The 20,951-nt window shown below is 38.4% G+C and overlaps 1 long non-coding RNA gene across 1 annotated transcript in view; it reads left to right on the top strand.

Moving 5' to 3' along the window:
* LOC121444367 overlaps positions 1 to 11,446 on the top strand; it is a 52,518-nt gene extending 41,072 nt beyond the window's left edge. Inside the window, exons 3-6 of the long non-coding RNA XR_005973783.1 lie at positions 8,113 to 8,198; positions 9,986 to 10,152; positions 10,922 to 10,969; positions 11,293 to 11,446. This is a non-coding gene — a long non-coding RNA (uncharacterized LOC121444367). The remainder of the gene's footprint in view (positions 1 to 8,112; positions 8,199 to 9,985; positions 10,153 to 10,921; positions 10,970 to 11,292) is intronic.
* The last annotated feature ends 9,505 nt before the right edge of the window (positions 11,447 to 20,951 follow it).

Genomic DNA, 20,951 nt, shown 5'->3' with positions numbered 1-20,951 from the left:
CTTAGGCAAGTTCAGTAGTCCTCTCTCTGCGGGTTCTCTGTGTCCAGTTTATGCAATAGTCCAGGCAAGAGCAGTTTCTTGCCCAAATGGCTATCAAACTCCATAAGGATCCTCTTCGATGCCCATCTTCCTCTTGAAGTAGATTGGTGCTGCCAGGAGCAGAGTGTCTCATTGTCATGAAAAGTCCTAAATTATTAAAACATTTAAAATGCCATATTCTATAATCTTTGAAAAATATGAAGAATGCCTATCTAAAATATATCTATGTACATCTAGAAAATCTTAACTAACATGACTACAAACTTGACTATTATGATTATCTATTAACAATCTATATTTCTAATTATACATTAAATTTTTAAATGAACTACACAATCACAGTTCCTTAATCAAGATCAGAAACACATATACATATAACAAAATTGACCTTAAATCACTAAAACAAAATCCATATCAATGTAAATTATTCATATCTCTATCATATCCCCCTTTAAATGTAAAAGAACATTTATAAACAATATTTGGGAATATGGGCGCAGTTATTTCTCTCCAAACTGCTTCCTGCTGAATGGGGGCGTCGTTAATTAGGTCTTTCATGGTATAACCTGTGTGCTAGTTTCATCTCAGTTGGCAGTTGAGCGAAGCAATTTTCTGAAGATGTTCACTGCAACCCTTCAGGAGGACATGGTCCATCATACCAAATCGGAATAGAAGAAATGAACAGCGTCTCATCCTCTGTGAAAACAAAATAAGAAACTCCTTTCCAAAGCATCATGTCCTTAGATCCAAATTTCAATGTCAAGGCATCAAAATATCTATGTCGGATTAGTTCAGCAGCATTTATAAATAAATATCTTTTAGTAGCTTTTACTCTTTCCTCAGCATTCAAACAATTTAAAGAGAGCACAATAGCATACAGTATCAAAATTCTCTGTGTATTTTCCATCTTTGTACAGCTTTGTTTTAACCTCTATTTCGTTTATTTTTACTTTTAACTTTTTGCTTTTTGAGACAGGTTCTCTGTATCTTTGACCTGAAGTAACTCTGTAGACCAGGCTGTCTTTGAACTCTTAGAGATCCGCCTGTCTCTGCCTCCCAGGCATTGGGATTAAAGGCGTGTGCTACCACACCTTGAAGTCACAGAGGTCTATCTCCCCCTGCCTACCAAGTGTTGGGATTAAAGGTGTGTACCACTCACAACTCTCTTCCTTTTTTTTTGTTACTTTAAGAACTTCAACTTTTAGTCTGCATATATTTTTAACACACTTTAAACCATTCAGAAATTTTCTCTGCCTTTGAATCTCTCTTTACTGTATATCTCTCTTTTTCTGACCACATGAATCTTTAATTTACCAAGCAATCTCAGTAGGATTAAAGGCGTGGCTTTGCCGGCTGGATCCAGCCCATTCCTTAGCTTTCCAGCCTCATGGCTGAGGTACTGGCTGTAGCCAGCAAGCGAGCTTCAGCAGCCTGTGCTTGCAAACCGCACAAACCGCCTGCGTAAAAGAGTCAGAGTTTGTCCTGGCAGGACAGCCCAGAAAGCCGGCATTTTTAAACGGTGCAGCTTTTTTCCTGCTACGACTGAAAACCGAAAAGCATGCATTCAGCTTTTCGTCAACACCATTTAAGTGTTTCGTGGCAGGACCTCTTAATGAGCTGCAGGCTTTGCAGCTAAAGCTGAGTCAGGAAGCCTCTCTTAGATGAGGCGCTTGCTTACCTCTGGCAAGCAGAGCAGACCAGAGAACACAGGGAGTCTAGTTGCCATCAAACAAATCGTAGCACTTTACCCCAAATGCTCTATTCAAAAGCTCTGTCTCCCACAGGAGCCAGACAGAGATCACAATGGCGGCACAGCCCCAGGAAGTCGCGCTTTAAAATGACACAGCGTTTTTTCTGCTACTGTTGCCGAATCAGGAAATCTCTCTACAGCATGCCACCAACAAACAGCAAAAATCTGTGTTAAACTCTCTCTCCCTTATTTTTAAGCCTTCTCAGGTTTTTTAAGTGGGTTTAGTCCATCACGTTGGGCGCCATATGAAGTAATAAGGGCGGCGGGGCTGTGTCCCCAGCACCCCGGCTGCCTGCTCGGCTAGCTTATGCCCCGAAATAATTACACGGACACTGTATTCTTTTAAACACTGCCTGGCCCATTCTCTTCTAGGCTAATTCTCACATATTAATTTAGCCCATTTCTAATAATCTGTGAGAACCGGTCTTACTGGGAAGATTCTAGCCTAGTCCATCCTGGGTCGGAGCTTCATCCCGGGAGCGGGGCATGGTGTCTCTCTCTGAGGCGTCTGCTCCCGAGAGGAAAGCGGTAGAGTCTCTGAGCTCACTTCCTCTTCCTCCCAGCATTTTGATCTGTTTACTCCTCCCACCTATCCTCTAACCAATAAAATGGGCCAGGGCAGTGCCTTTATTAGCCAATGACCTTCCTTCATCAAATATATTTTAATTTTAGAAATTAAAAAAGTATCAATAAAAAAATTTAGCCAATTAGAACTGCTTTAGGGATTTCATTTCATCCCAGTCAGAAGATCTCAAGAAAACAAAAAACAACAGATGCTAGTGTGGGTGTGGAAAAAAGAGGAAGCCATACTCAATGCCAGTGCAAGTGGAAAGGGTTTTTCAATAGCTAGAAATTAGAGGCTGGAGAGATGGCTCACCAGTTAAGAGCACTCACTGGTTTCTCTTCTAGAGGACCAGGATTCAATCCTAAGCACCCATATGGCAGCTCACAACTGTCTGTAACTCCAGTTTCGGGAGAGCTGATGTCCTCTTCTGGGCTCTGATATATTTGCAGGCAAAGCACTCATACACATAAAAAGTATTCTTTAGAAATCTGGAAATAGAACTATCATATTACCCTGCTACACTACTCCTGGGCATATATCCAAAGATATTTTCATATCCATTTTTTGCCACTCTATTTACAATAGCTAAGAATACCAATCATCCTAGGTGTCTATCCACTGTTCTGTGGTTAAAGAAAATGTAGTATATACACCTCTAGAAAATGTTTCAGCTATAAAGAAAAATTAAATAAATCCTGGCATTTTCAAGAATAAGGAAAAAATTAGAAATCATATTGAATGAAATATATCAGCCTCAAAAAGACAGATACTGCATATCTATCTCATATTACACCACCAAGATTACAAATTGTGCATGGGGGCATGGAGGTAAAAATGAACCCTAAAAGGGTAAGGGAAATGAAATGCATATGCCATGAAAGGAGAAGGGACTTGGGGAAAGAAAAGGACCACTAACCATGGAGAACGAGAGGAATGGGAGAGGATAGTTAAGGAAACAGTGAACAAGAGCAAAGTACAGGGTCTGGAAGGGCGCCTCAGTTGTTAAGAGCACTGGCTGTTCTTCCAAAGGGCTTGAGTTCAATTCCCAACAACCACATGGTAGCTCACAACCATCTGTAATGAGATCTGGCGCTCCCTTCTGGCCTGCAGGCATGCATACATGCAGAGGAGCATTGTGTTCATAATAAATAAATAAATCTTTTTTTAAAAAAAACACAAAGTATAATAACATATGTGTATAAACATTCCAGTCAAGCGGTGGTGGCTCATACCTTTAATCCCAGCACTCGGGAGGCAGAGGCAGATGGATCTCTGGGAGTTCAAAGCCAGCCTGCTCTACAGAGTGAGTTTCAGGACAGGCTCCAAAGCTACACAGAGAAACCCTGTCTCGATACTCCTCACTCCCCCGCCAAAAGAAAAAAGAAAAGAATTCCAAATGATACCAGTACCAAGTTTATAATTTAAAAGTTAAGAAAGTTGGGCGGTGGTGGCACACACCTTTAATCCCAGTACTCAAGAGGCAGAGGCAGGCGGATCTCTGTGAGTTCAAGGACAGCCTGGTCTACCAAGAGCTAGTTCCAGGACAGGCTCCAAAGCTACAGAAAAACCCTGTCACAAAAACAGTTAAGGAAAAGTGTCAGGCCTTGGTGGTGTGCGCCATTAATTCCAGTACATCTGGCGACAGAGGAAAATGGATCTCTGAGAGTTGGAAGTCAGCTCTACAGTGTGAGATTCAGAACAGAGATCCACACAGAGAAACCTGGTCTTGAAAAACAAAAACAAAACACAACAAAAATTAAGCAAAGTATACTAATTTATAAAGAAAATAAAACTGGTCTTTTCTAAGGGAAACAGAGGAGCAAGTGACTGGGGGAGTGGAAAGGTGGGAGCAACTGGGAGGGGTAGATGGAGAGGAGGCTGTGGTCAAGATGTGTTGTATGAGAGAAGAATGAACAAAAAGAAAAGTAGGTAATGTAATAAAAATGACGTTAAGTTGAATGTCCTCTTTATATATCATAGACTATTCAATTACACAAAAATATTATTCTGCTTTTTGTATGCAACTTTCTATGTTGCATGGTTACTTGCGACTGAGTAGATATTCAGGCGTTTTACCTAGATTTGGCTGTCATATTACTAGCTGATTCTGAAACTAATTATGCATGAGCTATATTTTTTGTATTTTTAAAAATAGAAATTGATTGAAAAGAATTTATTGTAGTGCCTAATTTATAGCATGTACTCAAATATGAATTTTCATTATTTGTATATCTCAATTATCAATAACTAAAAGTTAATGATATTTGATATTATGCAATTTTTATATGAAACAAAGAGCAATAGCACACAAGTACAAAGTAAGAGATTTCAGAAAATGTATTTAATATGTATTTTTGTAGATTTTCTAACATTTTATGTTGGTTTTTAGCCAGCAAGGTATATTATATATTTATGCATATATTTATATATTTATGCATATATATGTAACAATAATACTCAAAGAAAAAGAGTCAATCTATTTGAGAGGGAGTGAAGAGAGGACATGGAAGAGACTGGAAGGAGGAGACATAGGAAGGGTTAAAGGAAGGAAAGGGAAGGGGGAAGTGATGTAATTGTATTTCAATTACTATTTTTTGAGACAGGATCTCACTATGTAGTTCTCACTCTTCTGGAACTTGCTGTAGATCAGGCTGGCCTTGAACTGCCAGAGATCCACCTGCCTCTGCCTCCTGAGTGCTGGGATTAAAAGCATGCACCACCACATCCAGTTCAATTTTTTTAATGAAAAAAAAGTAAAGCATTATTATGAGTTTCATTGTGAATAAAAATTAACTGACATATATAATTTTGTATTTACAATTTCATACTTCTTCTTAAAGCAGTATCTCTGTAAGCTTCAGGTTTACTTTCCAGAGTCTGCTGAGGTGTGGTGCTTGAATGGTATGTATAGGGGTAGTGTACAACTTTCTCTTCTATGCTTTTAATTTGCAAAGATTTCGTGAAAATCTATTTTACATATATATTCATGTGTGCATGTGTGTATGTGCATGTGAATATGTGTGTTTTTGTGTCTATGAATGCAGGAGTGCAACATAAAGTATTGAGAAGAATGCAGTCTCCAGGTATAGGACAAAATGAATAGATTTTGCTGTGTTTCGGGCAAAACTAATTACTAGGAATTTTTTTAAATACAGTTTAGAATGAACTTATTTGATCAATACATCCAGTATATAATCAATAGATAATCCTTGTAGTTAGTTTGCTAGTCATTGGCAGCACATCTTTGTCAGAGAACAACATTCCTAATTTTAATAAGACTTACAGGGTTTCCACCATTTCAGTTTCTTGGAATGATTTATGTATTTTTTCCCATTTGGTTTGGACTAATTTTAGTTTATTATGTATATTCTGCTCATTGTCTTTCTTCTCATGTATCCCGGGCTGACTTTGTAAAATATATATCTGAAGACAACCTTGAACTTCTGATCCTCCTGCCTCCACTCCTAGTGATGGCATTACAGGCAGGGCTACCACAGCCATTTGCAGGGGGGAGGTATTGTTGTCATTTTTGTTATTGCGCATTGTGTTGCTGGGGATCAAACCCAGAGCTTCATGCATGTTAGGGAAGTACTTAGCTATATCCCCAGGCTCAATTTTAATATTTAGTAGATTTAATGTTTTATTGGTGTATATTCATTGTACACAGCATGGAGTTTCATGAAGTTTGTGTGTGTGTGTGTGTGTGTGTGTGTGTGAGAGAGAGAGAGAGAGAGAGAGAGAGAGAGAGAGAGAGAGACTGGGTACATTTGTGCAGTGCATCCACATGAGGGTAGGAACAAATGCGCATGAATGCATGAGGGGAAGCCAGAGGAAGACCTTTAGATCATCCTTATTTTTTAAGACAGGGTCTCTCACTGAACCAGCAACATGCAGTTTCATCTAAGGTGGCTAGCTAGCAAGCTCCTGGGACCCACCTGTTTCTGTCCCTCAATGCTACTGCTCCAGGTGTGAGGGCCATGTGTATATTTGTGTGATATTAGAACTTGGGGACTCATGCTTCCAGAGAGAGTGTTCTTACACACTCCACATCCACTGAGCTCCATAAGGACATTTGCATGCAAATATATAATGTACTTGTTTAAACAATAGTTTTAATAATTATCTGAGAATTTTGTACAATGTAGTTTGGACAATTTCACCCTAACCCGCCCCGAACTCCTCCTATAACCACTCTTTAACTATCCCATCCCTTCCCACTCAATTTTGAGAAGTCTTCTCCTCCTCCTTCTCTTTCTTCTTCATCTTTCTCCATCGAGGTCAGTCTGCGCAGCCTAGCTAGTCTCCAGAGTGTGGTCTACAGTGGTATGTGGTCAACCTTGCTTCATTCAAGAGAACTGACTCTCTCGCCTCAGCTACTGGTGGGATTTTGTGCCCACCTTCCCATCTTTGTCCTAGAATTTTGTTTGGCTGGAGCTTGTGCAGTAGTCAGTCGGTCACAATTGTTGTAAGACCGTATGTACAACTGCTCTGTTGTATCTGGAAAACAGATGTTATCAACCACCTCTGGCGATTCCTTCCGCTGCTTCCACAAAGATCCCTGAGCCTTGGCCATTTGTGTGTGTGTGTGTGTGTGTGTGTGTGTGTGTGTGTGTGTAATATGTAAACCCCTTTAGTGCTTAGCACCACACAGTCTCTTATTCTCTGCACACTGGCTAGCTGGGAGTCTGTGTTAACTGCCATCTACTGTAAGGAGAAGCTTCCCTGATGAGAGCTGAGAGAAGCTCTGCTCTATGGGAATAGCAAAAAAAAAAAAAAAAAAAAAAAGAAAGAAAAGTCACTAAGAATTGTCCATTTAGCAGAATAATAGTATGGGGTTCTCCCTTAGGACATATCTAACTCAGGATTTTGGCCTTTTTAATGGTGACAGGTATGGATAGCATTTCATGGAACAGGACTTAGATCCTCTCCTAACATTTGCGCCACCATCACACCAGAGGTCATATCTGGTTAGACCAGTCCTCGTAGCTTCACAGATGGCTGGTACTGTGGGTTTACTTTTCTCTTCTAGCAGTAGGCATAGCACCTTCCAGCGCCATCAAAGTCAGCCAATAGGGATGAAGGTTCCAGGTGAGTACCACCGTGATTTCTCCATGTTTGGGGACTCAAATGTGCAGTGTCTGTAACAGTCAGGTCGTAATCAGCAAGTTCTGGAGGGTAGTCAAGAGTACTGGAATTGTCTGTTATTCTGGGGGGAGGACTATGTGACCCCCATTGGCCAACAACTTAAAAAGAGGTAACCTATTCCTGGTGTTGGGGATTTGTTTGCTAACATGAGATGTCTCTTTGGGGTATTGTACCTCTATTGTAGGAAAATTCTAACAAGACTTTATATATCTGTATGGCTATATCTTATAATACTTGTATGATGATAGATTTCCTTATGGCTTTTTCACAAGGCATTTCATGTCAGCTATCCCTCCTCATATTCTATCATCTGCCCTCCCCTTCCATGTTCCACTGCAGTGTAATGCTTCTTGTTCCATTATACATCTTTAACTTTTTATAGCACTGTGTTCTAACCCCCTTCTCTTGAAAGACCCTCCTCCTAATAACTCCTTACTAAATTCATGACCTCTGTGGGTATTCCAAATGAACTACCACTATCTAAACGTTCAAAGCTAATATCTAGAAATGATAAGAAGCATGCCATGTTTATCTTTCTGTGTCTGGGTTGCCTCATTCAGAATGGTTATTTTCAGCTCCATCCATTTACTTGTTAATTTCATTCTTTTAACAGCTGAATAATATTCCATTGTGTACCACATTTTCATTATCAAATCATCAATTGATGGATGTCGTGGCTGTTTCCATTTCCTGGCTATTGTGAGTAAAGCAGCAGTGAATATAGATGAATGCGTATCTCTGTAATAGGATATAGGATCCTTTGAGTAATCCAGGAGTGGTATAACTGGATGACGTAGTAGATCTATTTTCTATTTTTTGAGAACCCCCTCACTGATTTCCATAGTGGTCATGCCAGCTTGCACTCCCCCAAGCAGTGTATAAGTTGTTTTCTTTTCCCCACATCCATACCAAGATATGTTGTCATTTGTTTATTTGATATTGTACTTTTTATGCTTGTGTGCATATTTGTGTGCATGTGTGTTTATATATGCGTGTATACTTTTGCACACATGTGTGAGTCTGTATGTCCATGTGCATGTGGAGACCATAGTACAATCTCAGGTGTCATTCTCAAGAATGTTACCCACCACATTTGTAACAGGCTCTCTCATTGGCCTGAAGCTCACAAATTAGCTAGAATGGCTGGCTGGAAAGGCCCAGAATCCTCCTGCCTCTGCCTCTCCAGCACTAGGATTACAAGCACATGCTTCCATACTTTTTTTTTAATGGTGAATTTGGGGAATCAAACTCAGGTCCCCATGTTTGCAAAGCAAGTGCTTCAGAGACGAACCAATCAATAAAATGGACTTTAACCGTGTTCTCCCTAATCCAATGCCATTCCCCTTTCTGGCCCTGCCTATTCCCTTCAGTCCCTCTTATTCATCATCAGTTCCCTTTCTAATTTAATATCACATATACATACATTATGTCATGTTTCTAGATAAAATCTAGATACAGAAACACTTTTAAAATGTGACATTTGTCCTTCTGAGTCTGAGTAAACTCATGTCATATGATAACTTCGCTTGCATCCACTTCCCTGCAAATGACATAATTTTACCTTAACAAAGAATGGGATTTTATTTTAAAATGTCATCAGTGTAAATGTTTTCAAATTTACCGCAAAATACATGAATCGTGATTATCGACTCATTTAGAGTTTTTGGCTTTCTAAGATTCTATATACTTTTGTAGATGACAATGTCAGAGTGAAGCTCGTTGCTTTGTACAATTAATATATGGTTTTCAAAGTTCCCAAAAGGCTATTCCAGCCTCGAGTTAATTTACCCATTTATTCCTAATTTTTGATTAATGTTTGTTTTACATTTAATTACCTGCAGCTCTGGGTAATTTTTATATATCCACAATAAAATGTTATTATTATCTGACACATTGTGACCCTGTCCCTGGCACAGTTGCTAAAATTTTATTTGAGTAAAGATGCTACACAGATTTCAGAAGACACTACTTAAATGCTATGACTATGAGAAGCAACGTTCCTTCCTGTCATAGTATCATTTGTTGTGGGGATATAAGTAGTCTCTGAGTTGAATGATGTATCACTTATATACTTAGAATATTCAAGTTGGAGTCTACTTCATGACATGGGACAGGAGAAGATTCTCTGTTTCTGTGTTAAGGTTGATTCACTCCAGAAGAGAGCAATCAGAATTGATATATTAAGAGACTTCTATCCTTTTGCAAATGTTTTATTCATGAGAAGACATAGTTCTATCTCCAGATAATGCCTTCTTTCATTGATAACATAGTAGTACGCTTTAGTACCAGTACTTCTGACAAAGTACCAATGTAGAATTTTCTCAATCATTACTCATCTAGGACAGATCTAATCTTTCATTTCACTGTGAAGCTCTGGAAAGTAGGCCAATCAATGGTGTTTATGTCTTTGTTTATTCTCAAGGATTCTACTTCATGTTAGTGATATTCTATAAATTTTTCTCCCTTTCAATAAATGCTTGACCTAGTGACTTGCTTCTAATGTCAAAAATAATGAAATGCCAGTTCCAAGATTATCATATGACTGTGCCTTCTGCCACGATCAGACTTCTGGTCTCGCATTTGCTCATTCCGACGAAGAACTTTGCCATGTTGTGTCCTATAGAGAGGCCCACATCTTCAGAAGGAAATGCAGGTATCGTCTAGACAAAAATCAACAACTAACTGAGGCTCTAGCAGGTTGCAACGAATTGAATCTTTCTAAAAACATCACGTTTTATTATCTGGTCATGAATTTACTAGTATCTGATAAAGCTTTGATGAAGAGGAACCCATTAAGGCTTGCCTGGATGCCTGATTTAAATTAAGTGAGGTAATAAATATGCATTGCTTTTAAGCTGCTAATAATTAGTATAAGAATATACTCCTTCACAGGAATTAGGTATTCTCATGCCACTTTAATCACATTTATTTTTTCAAATCCACAATTAAAAATTTTACATTTATGTGTACAGCATGTTTTGAAACATGCATTATATTTCACACATATATAATAAAATGACTAACTCTAAGTAGTTAGTATTTATTACTTCCTATATTTAGCCCTTCTGTAATAGGAACACCTAACATTTACTGTCTTAGTGTTTTCAAGAACATAATGTATTGTTAATTATAGACACTGTATAGCATAGCTGATCTCATGAACTTACTCACCCTATTTTAATACTGAAATTTTGTATCCCTTGACCAACCTCACAACCATTCACAAGTTTTGCTGCTTCAGCTGAAACTTCACGCCAGTTTTTCACACTCTTAGAACCATCATTCCTAAGAGGATAGGATCAATAGAGATTGTATAAGTGTATCAACTTTTTACAGAATAAAAGCTATTTTATTGTTATGCAGACAAATAAGCATGCTTCAACAACAGTCAGTTTTCAAATTATGTAATTTTTTTATCAAAGAAAAACCAGGAAGAAGACAATCTTGTGAGCTAAAAAGTTCCACCCCAGGTAATTCTAAATAATTTTAAAAAAAATTAAATTTGTACCTTTTTTACCTACTAATTCCTGAGACACTTTCGAGGAATATTTCCTATTGTGATTGCAAAACAGTTGCTTTCTGTTATTATGAAGAACTAACCTCAAACTGTGTCTCACAGAATCTAATTTGTGTTTCCTCAAATGATTTTCCTAACATGTGACCTGTTATTTAAATGTACAGAAGTCTGTATTCTAAATTTCCAAGCTGATTTATTTTTACTTTTAACTTTCAATGGCACTAATGATTACAACTGTACCATCTATGATGTTAGTGTTGATTATCAATTTGACAGTATCTGGAACCAACTAAGAGACAAGCCTCTGGGCAGGCCTGGGAGGGAGTACTGTGGTTAAGTTAACCGAGGTGAGAAGAACCAGCCTCATCGTGATGGTGCCATTCCCTGACCTTGTGTCCTGAACCGCTCAAGAAGGAAAGAGGCAGCTGCACACCCAAGCTCATGGTAATCTGCTTCCTGACTGCAGATGTAACGTGTAGACAAGTTCCTGCCACCCGCATTCCTGCCACAGGAGACTGTCCCTTCACACTGTTTGCCAAAATAAATGCTTTCTCCCAGAAGTTGCTTTTGTCAGGGTGTTTTATCAGAGCCACAAGAAAAGGAACTAAGACATCCTCTTAGACTGATACTTCATTTGTGCTTATTTTTTCAGTAAACCACACGTCTTAATACCGTTCCCCCCTGAATTGTCTTTGCCCTGACTCTGGCAGTCCTACTAGAAGCAGACAGTAAAACCCACATGCTGCAATATATTTTGTAGTTTCCTCTAGCAGATAAACTAGTCTGTCAATTTTAAGTTAGGCTTCCCACAGAAATATCTGAAATGGACAAGATGCCTCCAGATTAGTGGCCACAGTGGAACATGAGTGGCCTGTAGAACAATTTCTGTCAGATTGCTCATCTTTATCTGAAATCTCATCAGCCTGGCTGTTATTGGTCAGCATTCTAATCCATTGAACCATCACAGAGTCACCCCTGAAGTCACTTGCAGCATTATAGGCTTTCTTGAGTTTGGTTGGCCAACGTTTTCCAAACTCTTGCTGCAAACCAATACCAATGCTCTTCCACAACGTTTTAGGCCCAGCAATAGCTGTCCTCTTTCTCTTTTTCTTCACAACAAAATAGACTTTCTATTTCCAAATATTTTTACCAAATTTATTCTTTAGTAATTGTCCAAATGTACATAATGCATACTGACCACCCTTGTAGCCTACCCTCTCCCATCTTTGTATGATTCCATCGTGTACACTTTTAATTCACTCATCCCATTAAAGTCTGCCATCATCGTGTAAGCCAAAGAATGATGATCTGTCTTTTTTCTTTGTGTAATTGTTATTTATTTTTGAGATTATACTGTAATTAAAACACTTTCCCCTTCCCTTCCTTCCCTTCAAACTTTCGCATATGCCCCTCCCCGATGTCTTTCAAATTCACGAAGTTTTGGTACGTTACATTTATTTTTTTTATGGTACGTTACATTTATAAACACAAGTCTTACTGCTTCAGCTGAACCCTCTCACCAATTTTTCATGCGCTCAGGATCATCATGTTTTAGTTTAATCAGTCCCTTAAGAAGCTTTTAACCACCTCCTCAAACATTCTTCATTTCCTACTTGAAAGAGGGGCAAGCCCTTCCCAGTGTGTATAGATGCACGGGAGAAGATGGAGGATATTTCGGAATATTCACTGAAATGTATCAGTTTGCATCAAAGTCAAATTGTATGTCAATATAATGCGTATGACAAATTGAATATGAAAATAACTACTATTATTCTGTTTAAACTTTTTTCTTAAATGGTTTCTACAGTCTGACTAAAGAGATTTATTAGAAAACTTCATAAGACCACTAACTTGGCCAAATAATAATCTAGTAAACGAAATTGAGACAAGGTCTCATCTGTCTCAGGCTGGCCTAAAACTTGCTATGTGGCTGAGGATGACCTTGAACTTCTGATCCCCTCCCCCCCCCTTCTATCTTCTGGGTTCTGAGATAAAGCCATGCCCAGTTTATATGGTGTTAAAGATTGGGAGTCAGTGGTTTATCAGGCTAGACACTGGAGGGGGATGTAGAAAATCAGCCTGTGGAGTGGGGTGATGGGGGCAGCATAAAGGGTTCCTTGTGTTCCTTCCTAGATGTTGGCTATGGCACAGGAGGAAATGATGAAACTAAGTCAGAACCCTGGGTTTGGGACCCTGCCCGTAGCCTAGAGGTCACTACTACAAAGCATGGTGGCTAGACTAGGTTAAATGAGCAACAAATCAGAAGAAATGAGGAAGTAAAGCAGAAAATATTGAGATGAATAAAAATACACCATGCTAACCCCAAAAGATGCTACCAAAAGAGAGGTAAGGGGAAATTTATACTTATAAATATTTCCCTTAAAGAAAGGGAAAGCAATCCAGGCAATAATCTTTATTAGAACAAAAAACAAACTAAGGAAAAGAATTAATGTGCTGGGAAAATAACTACTATGAGAAAGAAAACAGTGGTTAGAGTAGAGATAGTTGAAAAGAAAAATAAAAAACAAAGTACCAACTGAAAACAAATGTGAGTTGAACAGATGAACCAAATGATTAAACACAATTTTCTAAGAAGTAAAGAAAATTTCAGTGTTAGTATCAGCAGAAAGTAGACACTGGAAGAGCAGCTAATCCAGTCAATACCTGTGTGTGTGAACTAAACGCTGTGAGTGTGAGCTATGCAGACAGCAGACGCTTTCCAGAAGAAGGTGCCAATGGCCAGTAAGTGTGCAGAAAAGTACTTACGTATTTACTCAAAAGGGAGATGCAAATGGAAGCGACATTAAGATTGTATCTCACCCCAGTCAGAAATCAAATGACAAAACTTTCTGGTGAGTGGGTGGGGATGGTTCAGTGGTTAAGAGCAATGGCTGCTCTTGGTGAGGACCTGGATTTGCTTCCTAGCATTTACAACACGCAGATGTAGGAACAGTTTCGCATTCCCCTCAACCAATTACAGGGCTGAGTTTAAAAGACCTTGGTTGGAGCAGCCCACCTTGTCCAAGGGGTTCCTGAAGGACTGGCCATTAGTTCACCTCATCTGAGCTTAGGGGGAGAGATGCAGTAGACGCTGCCTAGGACAGCCGCAGAGAAATAGTCGTTTTTAGACAAATGGGGCCGCAGTTTATAGATGAAGGTAAAAGTGTAAATACAGTGTAGAATAAAATTCTGCAAGAGTTAAGACATTTAAAAGAGTGCACACATGCACACACGGTGTGTAGAGTAGATATTTTTGCCGTTTTTATTGAAAATATTCTTTCATACGGTATATTTTGATTATGCTTTTGTCCTCCACGAGCTCCTTCCAGATCCTCCATACACACACACACACACTCACCGATTCCTTTCTCTCTAAAAAACAAACAGAAATAGGGAACTGGCACACAAGAAAAAAAATCATAAACCAAAATACACAAACAAGAGACCAGTGAAACAAAAAAAAGTTCAAAGTATTATGAGATCAAATGTCTACAAAATTAGTATGAAGTTCATTTTATTTTGGCCATCTACTACCGAACATACCCTGAAATCTGATGTGTGGTTAGAATACCCAGTGAGACTGCACTGAAGAAGGCGTGTGTGTGTGTGTGTGTGTGTACAAGCCACACAAAACACTACTGAGAGATGCATGTTCTAAAAACAAATAATGACAAACTTCAGACTTCTTCCACAGTCTGATGAAAGAATACAGAATATAATCAATTAACTGATGAAGGGCTATTTTGGCACAAGACCAATTTAAAAAGAAAAAAACTGCAAGAAATGTTTGGTTTTTAAAATTCATAATTTTTGTCAATAGAGAACCCTATAAAGTGTACAAAACAACAGTTTTTTTTAAATCTATCACATTCAGAGAAAGAAAGAAAATAAAGTTATACACCATCCACAGAGGAACATAGGCCAAGGAGTAACAAGTTAAACAGTTCTTTGTTTTTCATTTTGTTTTGATTTTGGTTTTAGTTTTTTGGTTTTTACAGATAGGGTTTCTCTGAGTCACAGTTCTGGCTGTCCTGGAACTTGCTCTGTAGTCCAGGCTGGCCTCAAACTATCTGCCTGCCTCTGCCTCTCAAGTGTTGGGATTAAAGGCATGTGTACCACTCCCAGCTATTGGGGTTTTTTGCTTTGGTTTGGTTTTGATACAAGATATTTTTCTGTATTATATAACCCGGGATGGATGATTTCAAACTTACAGTTCTCATGCCTCAGACTCTTGAGTGCAGGTCATTCAAGCTCATTCTACAATGCCTGGCTTAGTCTGAGACCTTAAGACAACAATCTTCCTTGTCAGGATTTATTTTCTTTTTAGCTCTTTGTGTGTGTGTGTGTGTGTGTGTGTGTGTGTGTGTGTGTGTGTGTGCACATGAGCACACAAGTGTAGGTGCTCTAGGAGTTCATCAGATCTCCTGGAGATGGAGTTTGAGGCAGTTGTGTACTAACAAGAAGAGCAGGGAACCAAACTTTAGTCCTCTGAAAGAGACTCAAGTGTTCTTAACCACCCCCACAGTGTCTTAAATATATTCAAAGGGCTAAAAAGAAGCCCAAACTACTAAGGTTTTCATTAAAATAAGATAAAATGAGCTTATCAATGAAGAAAAATAAAAATTATAAAAAGTAACAAAAAATGATAAAAGCACTAGAAATTCCGGGACCTGAACATACAGTAACTGTATTGTGGCATTGAGTCAGCAATTCAAGAGATAGTAAGCAATTTAATTGAGCAGATAGAAGGAATAGAATGAAACCTGAAAACAAGGCATCTGAAATTGAGTCAAAGAAGAAACAAAAAAAATAAATAAATGGAGAAAGTGGACAAATTTGAAGGAATATATGGACTATAATCAAGTAGACCCATGTATACACTGTGGTGGTTCCAGAGGAGAGGGGAAAGATTGTCTAAAGAAACAATGACAAAAAATGCCCCAGAGTTGTACAGAAACCTGAATCTGAACACTCAAGAATCTCAGTGAGCTCAAATAAGAAAAGCAGACACTCATGTTGAGACATCTTCTATTTAAATAGTTGATAGACAAAGTGAAAGAGAAAAATTCAAAGCAAAAAAAAACATATTCATTACATTAAAGTGATACTCAATTGACACTATCAGTTTGTCAGCAAGAAACTTTACAGACCAGAAAGCAAAGAATATCACACATACACACACACATGCAACTGTGCAAACACACACACACAGAGAGAGAGAGAGAGAGAGAGAGAGAGAGAGAGAGAGAACACTGAACACTGAAAGAGATTTTCAAAAGAAATAAAATAAGAACTCTAAAATCACTGAAAATGGCCCTTTTTATAATGAGAGAGAAACGAATATTTTCAAATAAATGAAAGCTAGGGAAGTTAATTGCCACAAGGCCTACCCTAAAAAATGGTGAAGGGAAAGCTTAACAATGGAATGAAAGGCTGTTTCATTGTAATCCAAACCTACTTGAAGATTAAGAACACCTCTGGGGGCTGGAGAAATGGCTCAGAATTAAGAGCACTGGCTGCTCTTTCGGAGGTCCTGAGTTCAAGTCCCAGCAACCACATGGTGGCTCACAACCATCTGTAATGAGATCTGGTGCCCTCTTCTGGAATACAGACATGCAGACAGAACACTGTATAGATGATAAATAAATCTTAAAAAAAAGAATTACTTTGGTAAATGTAGAGACAAATATATAAATTGGTATTATTGTAATGTTGGTTTTTAACTTCACTTCTTATTTTCTATTGCAGTGAAAACACATATAAAAATAATTATAAATCTTTGTTACTGGATAATATACAATTTGCAGATCAATGGGGCACAGATTATGGGTGGAAACATACAGTCTATATCAACAATGTGAAATATAATAAGACTGAAGTTGAGATCAAATTAATTAAAGCATGTCTACGATAACCTCAGGTTATTATATGCAATCCCTATGCTAACAGAGAAAATAGCTAGAAGGCTGAAGAGATAGCTCAGTCGTTAGAGGGCTTATCGTGCGAACATGAGGACCTGAGACTTTGAATCTCCAGTGTCCATGTAAAAAGTGCCTCTAACCCCGGAACTGGGGGACAGGAAAAAGAAGGGGTGGAGACAAGCGGATTTCTAAAGTTCAATGGCCAGCCATTCTTACCAAATCCATGAACTTCATCTCCAGTGAGACCATATCTCAAAAGACAGTGGTGCAAAGGGATCAAAGAAAGGCACCTTGTGGCACTCACTGACTCCACGTGCAAGTTTTCACGTACACACAAATAAAAGTATTTAGATTATGCAAAAAAAGAAATGAAAATAAATCAAAACATCTAATGAAAAACTAACCAAACACAAATTAAAGCAAGTACTGAATGTATGAGGAATAAATCTATGTGCTTTACAAAAACAAATGTAGAGAAAACTCCTAATTATACGTGAAAGGCTGTAGTTATTCTTTTAAGAATTTTCTTTTTCTAAACCATTACAGGTATAGCATACACATTATGTTGAATTAAAACTAAAGCCACATTTTATCGCAAAGTTCAGTGGCAGTAATTACATTCATTTTGTTGTATAGTATCGCTTGTCATTAATCTTATGACTCCATTTTCATAACCATTTAATTTTTATTGTTTTGAAAATGCAGGATTTAGTGTTTTGACCCTTAAAGTCACTTTACTATAATTAACTCACCTAGGAAAACATCAGATAGATTACAGAAACTATTCAAACAAACACTTGTCCAGTCCCAAACTATGCATCTTGTGGAACCTTTATCCAATTAGAATAGTCATTCTGAAGCCATGGAGTTCCACTCAGGGTTCTGTACTTTCACTACCAACTGTAATTTTATGATCTTATCTAATACACACACACACACACACACACAACCTATGGCAGAGTTGAAACTAAAAATAAGCAAATAAGCTAAATAAGCCTACTTGTTTTATATTCTCTTTCATGACTCATGAAAGCCAAACAGTGTGATATATTGTATCTAGCTAAACCAGGGTCCCTAAGATGATAAGAACCAATGGTAAATATCTATCGGGGGGGGAGGGAAAGATGGGAGGAAAGGAAAGAGCAAGATTTGTTATAAGGAATAAAGCCACATAATTATGGAGAAAGAGGATCAGTGATGAGTAAGCTGGGGATTCAGGAAAATTGGTGATGGTATAGCTTCAGTCCAACTTTGAAGGCCTGAACCAGTGAAGACAGTAAGCCAGAAGACAGAGTCTTACTTGTCCTGCCTTTAGTTTTATTCAGTGGATTTAGTCCTTAATCTGAAAGTTAATCTCACCCAGAAAGATACTCAAAAAAAAAAACACACATCCAGAATGAGGCTAGCCAAATATATTGTCACCCTTTGGTCAGTCAAATAAAACACAAACTTAGTAATTATACCATCATATCAATGGAATGGAGAATCAAAGCCTTAATGCAGAAAATACTTTATAAAAGTCAACACGTTTTTGTAATAAAAGGTCAGTGAGCAACTATTACTGCTACTTACATAGTAAAGTCACGTATGAAAAACCTAGATATAACTTAATGCTCAAAGGCTAAAGGCGACAAGCTTTCTTTGAAACATGAGAAACAAAGCAGGCATGCCTACTTTCACCACTTGTATGTAACATCAGTCTGGGCATCAAATGTGCAGCTCTGGAAGAACAGCCAGTATTCTTAAGTGCAGAGCCTTTCCTCCCACCCCGCATTTTACACAGTTTCAAATGCTTGCTTAGTGTTCTGGTCCTATGTGTTTCTGTAAGCTCTTATCCAGATTCTAGATTGCTCATATAGAGCAATTTGGACTAATTAGAAAACACATCTAATGAGAGAGCATTCAAACTGAAAAATTAAATGATATACTTATGTATGGCATGACTTTCTAAGTATAAAATCCTGAAGATTCCACAAAATACATATTAGAACAAATACTGCAATACAGCAAAGTCATGAGCAAAATATCTGCCTGCAAAAGCCAGTTGCAGCTCTGTGCTCATTGCCAGCACACCTCCATTTGCAAGCTGAGTATGGAGGACATGCCTGTAATCACAGTACCATGAGGCTTAGGCATAAAAAAAAAATCACAAAATGCGATCATCCAGAATTACACAATGACGTCTAGGACAGCATGAGCTGTACAGTGAGGCTCTGCCTCTAAAACAAGCTAACAAAAACAATTGACAATGTCATCAAAAACAAAAAATAATTTAGGAATAATTTTTCCAAAAGAGATCAAAGGAATGTACACAGAAGCAAGCACTCAAAGAGTGACTAAAAATAATGAAAAACAGACATAGATGGAAAAACATCATCATATTTTCATGGATTGGAAGACTCTGTATTACCCAAAGCAAATAACATATTCATGGAATTACCACCAAGATCCTTATAACATCTTAAAATATTCATCCTAAAATGGATATGGAATCACAAGTGATCTTGAAATATTAAACAAGAAAAAATGGGAAGAAGCACATTTCCTGACTTAAATACACATGTATAAAGCTATTCTAATTACAAGAGTCGATGAAAGAATACTATCAGCAAAATTATCAGATTTCAACCCTGATCACCAATATAATGGCTATCCATGGACAAAAATACCTATATGAGCAATCTAGAATTTACATAAGAGTTTACAGAAACACATAGGACCAGAAAACTGAGTAAGCATTTGAAACTGTGTAAAATGCGGGGTGGGAGGAATGGCTTTGCACTTAAGAATACTGGCTGTTCTTCCAGAGGTGCACATCTGATGCCCAGCACCCACATGGCAGCTCACAATAATCTGTGACTCCAACTCCAGAGAATCTGACACCCTTTTCTGGTCTGCAGCATCAGGCAGGCATATGGTGTGCAGAAATACATGTAGGTAAAACTGTCATTCGCACAAAACTATAGGTTGGGCCGGGCTGTGGTGGCGCACGCCTTTAATCCCAGCACTCGGGAGGCAGAGGCAGGCGGATCTCTGTGAGTTCGAGACCAGCCTGGTCTACAAGAGCTAGTTCCAGGACAGGCTCCAAAACCACAGAGAAACCTTGTCTCGAAAAACCAAAAAAAAAACTATAGATTGTATTATGTGAATGTAATTCTAGGTAAATAAAAAATAATGTGATTCCTTATGGCTTTTTCAACCACCCTTTGTGTTCTTTTTCTCTCCTCCCTCTTCCTTCTGTACTGATCTCCCGTCCCCATCCCCAGTTCCCACTTCCCATCATTTGCATCCTGCTCCAGCGCTCCTCACCCACCTTCCATAGTCCACTGGCACTTTCCCGACCTCTGCTGTCATCCGTGGTTCTATGCTCCCATCTAAAGACTCAAAGCTAGGATCCACAAACAAGTGAGAACATGTGGAATTCGTTTTTCTGGGTGTTGGCAAAGCTGAGTATCTATCGGTAGAAGAAAGAAATTGGATCTGTGCCTTCATAAAAATAAACTCAAAATGGGTCAAAGGCTTTCATTTCCAAATGAAAACACTGAAACTGCTAGAGGCAGACCTAGGGAAACACTCGGAGGTTTAGGTACAGGCTGCAACTTTCTGAGCAGGACTCCAACAGCATTGCAATTAGCCCTGAGAATGACCAAATGAAAAGACATAAAAGAAGAATGTTCTCCACAGCAAAGGAACCCAGCCAGTCACAAAATGACGGCACAGCCCACAGCACGGAAGAAAATATTTACTTCACAAAGGGAATAAATATCTAGAAAACATAAAGCACCAACCATTAAGCACCCAAATCCCCAAACTGCTGGTTGAAAAATAGGCTCCTGATAAGAAGTAATTCTCAAAGGAAGAAACACAAATGACCAAAGTAAAAAAGTGTTCAACGTCTTGAGCCATCAGGAAAATGTACATTAAAACTACTTTGGGCTTGTCTGTCACCCCACTCAGAAAGGCTATTATGAAGAAAAGAGAATACAGCACAATAATGTTTATTGTTGCTCTAGA

This window comes from Microtus oregoni, unplaced genomic scaffold (genome assembly GCF_018167655.1).
Source record: "Microtus oregoni isolate MIOR12 unplaced genomic scaffold, Mior012 000121F_ref0000216, whole genome shotgun sequence".
Classification (NCBI taxonomy): domain Eukaryota; kingdom Metazoa; phylum Chordata; class Mammalia; order Rodentia; family Cricetidae; genus Microtus; species Microtus oregoni.
Note: the sequence above shows the minus strand (reverse complement) of the source record. Positions and strands in the feature narration are given on the sequence as shown.